The sequence below is a fragment of the Pagrus pagrus genome (genome assembly GCF_965226575.1).
Source record: "Pagrus pagrus genome assembly, chromosome: 11".
In the NCBI taxonomy this organism is placed as follows: domain Eukaryota; kingdom Metazoa; phylum Chordata; class Actinopteri; order Spariformes; family Sparidae; genus Pagrus; species Pagrus pagrus.
The window spans coordinates 20,622,555-20,628,328 of NC_140195.1; the positions used below are offsets into that span (position 1 = coordinate 20,622,555).

General features: G+C 42.9%; 1 long non-coding RNA gene across 1 annotated transcript; it reads left to right on the top strand.

Annotated features, from left to right (window-relative positions):
* The first annotated feature begins 4,377 nt into the window (after nt 1-4,377).
* On the top strand, nt 4,378-4,956 carry LOC311265775. The gene is made up of 2 exons (XR_014623612.1): nt 4,378-4,454; nt 4,530-4,956. It is a non-coding gene; the product is annotated as an uncharacterized lncRNA (long non-coding RNA).
* The last annotated feature ends 818 nt before the right edge of the window (nt 4,957-5,774 follow it).

Below are 5,774 nucleotides of genomic sequence, written 5' to 3' on the forward strand. Positions count from 1 at the left end.
AGATTGTTGTTGTCAATCAGCTGTCATATAAAAGAGAAAGAAATGACACATCTATCAAGAAGTAGTGATACACACTACAGTGTGGACAGGTTTTCATATAGTTGAAGAAAAAGGACTGTTTCCTGCTCACATGGTGAAAAGCAGATGACCACTGAAGGTGGTATGATGATTTTCATTGTCATATATCCTTGTGTTAACCCACTGACGCATAAACACAACATCTCCAACCTCTAGAAGCAACGTGACACCATTAGAAGCACTCGCACCATGGGACGGCTGATATTCATATGCAATAAAAATCTGTTGTCCGTTCTTGACCAACACAGCACCTGAAGGATGTGAAGCATGTCCCCATCCAAATATGTGTAACTCAAAGTGGTAGGCTCCTCTCACTGGTGCAGTGAAAAAACCTGTGGGACATTTTAATTGAAGAATCAACTGCTGCAACATCTGTCAGCTGGATAGGTGTCAACATTGCCAAAAATTCAACTTAATTATTTAATTTTGTGGATTTGAGTACCTGTGTTTGGGTTGTAAGCGTTTCCGATGTTTGTCACAACGTGTCTGAAGACCAGAGGAGTGTATGTGTTAAATGGTCCAACAGTTCCAGAGCCTGAAGCCAGCAGTGAAGCTGAGAAAGCCACCTGTTTGACTGAGAGAGAGAAACATACTTGTTTTAAAGTGACTGATGTTACAGCAGCGATGAGCATGTTTCAAAATGAAGTTATCTAAAGGCACATATTATTCTCAGTGTTTTTGTGCTATTCACATCAGATAAGGTTTTACATTAGACAAATATTATTAGAACTAAACTGTTTAAATATTGAATTGCTGGTTTAGTTTTCAGTCTTACCTTCTCCATCTCTCTTTAGAGCCTCCACCTGGTTTTCTGTGACATTAGTCCTGGCTTTAATGGAGATCAGCTCTGCTGTTTGTGCTGGAATTAATCAAAAAAGTGGAAAAAGTGTCTCAAATGAAAACAATCTTTGATGGTGAAAAATATTTAATCATCACTGTTTTCATCACAGTGTGCTTGTCTCTAATTTGTCGGGGAGCCACTGCCAACGTGGAACGTCTCCTGTTGAGTGGGGAAATACTTTGTCTGCAACAGTGTTTGGGTGGGTGGTGCACGTCAAGTAGCATCCACATCAATGACATGACCTAAGTTTTCCCAGCAGAACACTGCATTTTAACAAGATGATCAATGTTATTCACTTTACCTCATAGTGCTTTTAATATTGTGGCTGATCTGTGTATGTTGGAATGTTGCTCTGAATCCTTGAACCATTTTCTTGCTAAAATGTGCATTATCGAAGGTCAAAATCATGTATAAAACCACCTCATGGCTGACAACACTGACAGGTAAGAAAGACAGCATCAGATCAATATAATTGTCATCCTCACTGAAGTTTGAGAGTGTAAACATTGAACGACCTGACATTAAAAACAAGTCATTAAAGGAGTAGCAAACAAAAAATGATCAGCCCGACCTGTTCAAACATTAACGACACGGTCAGATGTAGTGACCTCCTTCAGGTTGTTAATTGGCTGAGATCACATCAGAAACACATGTTAGATGAGTAATAAAGAACATTTTTCTCTCTTTGCTTCCTCAATAAATCCAGCACAATAATAAAGTCTGACTTTGGAAGAACAAGAGCTGGTGATGATCAATCATTAACAGAAATATTTGAGAGGCACGTGCAGGACATCAGTTTGATTACACTGATCACATGGAGCAAGTCATCAGAATACTGAAAACACAGCACACAAACATAAATGATTTATTAGAACCTGTACACCCATCGGTCAGAACATTAAAAAGACTAATAGGTGAAGTGAAAAACATTGATCACCTTGTTACAATGAAATGTGCTGGGAAACCTTAACAGGGCACATTGTCCTGCTCGGGGAGCCGCTGCCAACGTAGAACGTTGTTGTTTTTGAGCCATTCTCAAAGTGGCGGTAGACACATTTCTGGAATGAAATATTGAATTGTTGGTTTAGTTTTCAGTCTTACCTTCTCCATCTCTCTTTAGAGCCTCCACCTGGTTTTCTGTGACATTAGTCCTGGCTTTAATGGAGATCAGCTCTGCTGTTTGTGCTGGAAAAAAGTCACATCATGACACATTTGACTCTGATGAAAACAGTGTATGATCGTTAAGAGCTTAATCATCACTGTCTTTATCAAGGTTTGCTTTTGGCCATTGAACATTTACTCTAGATATTATCTTCAGAAAAAAACACTGTATGTCAGGAATTTTTAACCATATGCAACATAATGTATTGTAATGTTTTTACTCAAACAGTGTTTCATTTTCCTGTTTTTTTGTTTTTTCTCATTTCAGCTTATGATACAATATTATAAGTTGTTTTTATTATTAGAGCTGTGATGTTCTCCACACAGTACCTTGAAGTTGTTGCTTTAGCTTCTCCACCTCAGTCTTCTGCTTCTCCACCTCAGTCTTCTGCTTCTCCAGCTCAGTCCTCTGTTCGTTCAGTTTAGCTGCTTGCACTTCAAACAATATAAAAATCATTGTTTAATGCAACATAAGTGGATACTCTTGTTTGCAGTTTGTAGATTTATTTATTTTTGTAGATGGAACATCCTCTGTGATCCTTCACCTTTTTATCGAGGCCACCATCAGGTCAACATCTTAATCAGTCCAATACTTTGGTTTATGACCGAAACAGATGCACACATCAGCCTATACTGTACTTTGTATTTGTGCTGATTAATATCTGTGAGCACGCTGCTCTTGTTTTGTTTCTATCCTTCAGTTGTGTATGAAGCTGTAATATTGTAGGACACTGTAACAGTGACCTCAGTTTGTTGCTGTAGTTGAAAAATGAAAAAAAGAGTTTAAAAGGTGTAGAAGACAAGGATTTTTAGACTGAGAAAATTCTGTTGCTGTTGCTAAACTGACACACTGTGTACATTAAGAAGAACGTTATAAAGTCTCCCAGAAGCTTCTTTGACTCATCTTTACCTGCAGGTCATACTGCAAAACAGTTCAGTGTTACAACATTATACAAAACCCTCCTGTAACAAAGCAGTGGTTCTTATTGGTATAACTTCCCTCACTACCTTACATACTACTGTACCTTCATTCTCTCTCTGTACGTGCCTCATCTCCACCCTCTGTTCAGCCAGCGAGGCGCTCATCTCTCTCAGCACAGCACCGATGTCTTGTGTACATCTCTGTTGTTGGTCAGCAGCATTTGTTGGTTCTCTTCTCTCAGCTTCAGTTTGCTTTCCAAGTGGAATAATTTGGTTGTCAGACTCTGTTTGAAGCTGAGCCGTGCAGAGAGAGCAGATCAGCAGCAACAGAGGAAAACACATTGTCATCTCCATTCTCAAAGTGGCGGTCTGTTCAGTTCTACTGTGTAGTTTCTGTGTTCATCTCAGCCTTAAATAGTGTCTGATGCTGATCAATCATTACCAGAAATATTATATGAGACATGTGCAGGAGATTTGGTTGATAACACTGATTATGTTGAGCATGTCATCAGGAAAACAACACTGAAAACACAGCACTCAAACATAAATGATTTATTAGTAGCTGTATGTTTGAATGTAGCTCTCAGTACTTGAATAATCAATTTACCAAAATTCAAAGATTTTGTTTTAATATCTGGCTCAGTGTTGTGTTTGTCACTAACACAGGAAATCTTACTGTGTCATTTTAGGAGTTACAAACACATTTTATTTACTCCAAGGTGGAAACTCAAGACTTAAAATCAGTTTACAGTCACATCATGGCTGATAAAGACAGAGGAAGACAGCATTAGATCAATATAATTGTCAATGTCAATGAAGTTTAAGTGTGTAAACATTGATTATTATTTTGTGAAAACAACAAGTCATTGAAGGAGTAGCAAACAAAAGATTATCATCCCGACCTGTTCAAACATTAATGACACAGTCAGATGTAGTGACCTCCTTCAGGATGTTAGTCTGCTGTCGTCCCTCATCTTTTTATCTAGGCCACCATCAGGTCAACATCTTAATGAGTCCAGTACTTTGGTTTATGACCAAATCTACAGATGCATACATCAGCCTATACTGTACTTTGTAATTGTGCTGATTAATATCTGTGAGCACATTCAATTGTGTATGAAGCTGTAATATTGTAGGACACTGTAACAGTGACCTCAGTTTTTAGACTGAGAAGATTCTGTTGCTGTTGTTAAACTGACTGTCACGCCCTCCACTTCTAGGGCTAGATAGTGGCAGCCTCTTTCCTTTTCCTTTTCCTCCTCCTCTCTCCTCTCCCTCTCCCTCTCTCTAGCAGGCGGAGGCGGGATGCGGGCTCCAGGCGGACAGGTGCAGCCACTTCGTAATCAGCAGATTGATCCGTGCGGCGGGGAGTGGAGCGAGCTCATTCATTCACCTGCCGCCATAAAGCCAGACGCCTTCCACTACCCGACGCCGGACTGTAACTCGAAAAACAGTTAGTATTGTGATACCTCTTTCTCATACTTCGTGGTGAACCATTACTGATCCCTGTCTCTGTCTCTGCCTCCAGTTTCCTCTCTCCGCCCGCGCTCACGGACCCGCCAGCTCTCCGGTTGCCTCCGCTGTGATTACACCCGGCTCATCGGATCCTCATTCCGGCTCCATTCAGAACGCTGCACCTGTCCGCCGTTCTCCACCTGGCCGCACCACGCCATCGCCACCTGCCTTTCCCCCTCCAGCCAGTAACAAAAGACTGCCCGGCTCACTCTCTCTCGTCTCTGCTGGTAATAGTAAATTCCCGCACCTGTCGCGCGCTTTTGCCGACAGCGCTTTGTGTTAATTGTTTGCTGCCTTAGTTCCCGTTTTTCCTGTGTTCACCTGTCCCGCGTTTTTGCAGACAGCGCCTTTTGTTAATTGTTAGCTGCCCCCTTAGTTTCCCTCTTTAGCCTGTGTCTGTTCGCATTTTTGGGGTTTTAAATAAATATTGTGTGTTGAAACTGCTCTGGCCTGTCTCTTTGCCTGCACTTGAGCCTTGGGTTCTGTACCGTGACAGTACGGTCTGGCCAAAATGAGCTCAGCAGGCCAAGAGACCGGCGCGGAGGCAGCCTCCCCCGCCATCTCGTTTCAACAAGTTATAGCTAATCAGGAAAGGTTGTTAGCGCAACACGACGAGTTGTTGCGTTCCCTAGTGAATAGCAATCATGTCATGCTCAATCAGGTCTCTGAACTAACCACCCAGTTAAGGGCTTTGGCTGGTCAATTTGCTCAGACTGCTGCCTCCAGCTCAGCTTTAGCAGCTAATCCTGCCTCGACTAGCGGTAGCGCCCCACCGCCCTTTCGCGAACCAGTAGTGCCGGTACCAGAACGTTACAGTGGGGAGTTAGGATCCTGCCGGGCCTTTTTGACTCAGGTCTCGCTAGTTTTTGATATGCAGCCACTCTCTTATGCTACCGATCGTTCCAAGATAGCCTATACCATCGGGTTATTGTCAGGACAGGCGAGAGAGTGGGGCACGGCTGTCTGGGGGCGCCAGGACAGCGCCTGTGAGTCCTACGTGGCATTCGTGGCAGAGATGAAGAAGGTCTTCGACCACCCAGTCAGCGGGAACAACGCCAGTCACCGTCTCTTGGCTATCTCCCAAGGCACAAGAAGTGTCGCAGAGTTCGCTGTGGAGTTCCGGACGCTGGCTGCAGAGAGCACCTGGAATGACGGCGCACTCCGGGGAGCCTTTTATAAGGGACTAAGTGAGGCTCTCAAGGATGAGCTGGCTACCCGTGATGACCCCCAGACCTAGACCACCTCATCGCTCTAGCCA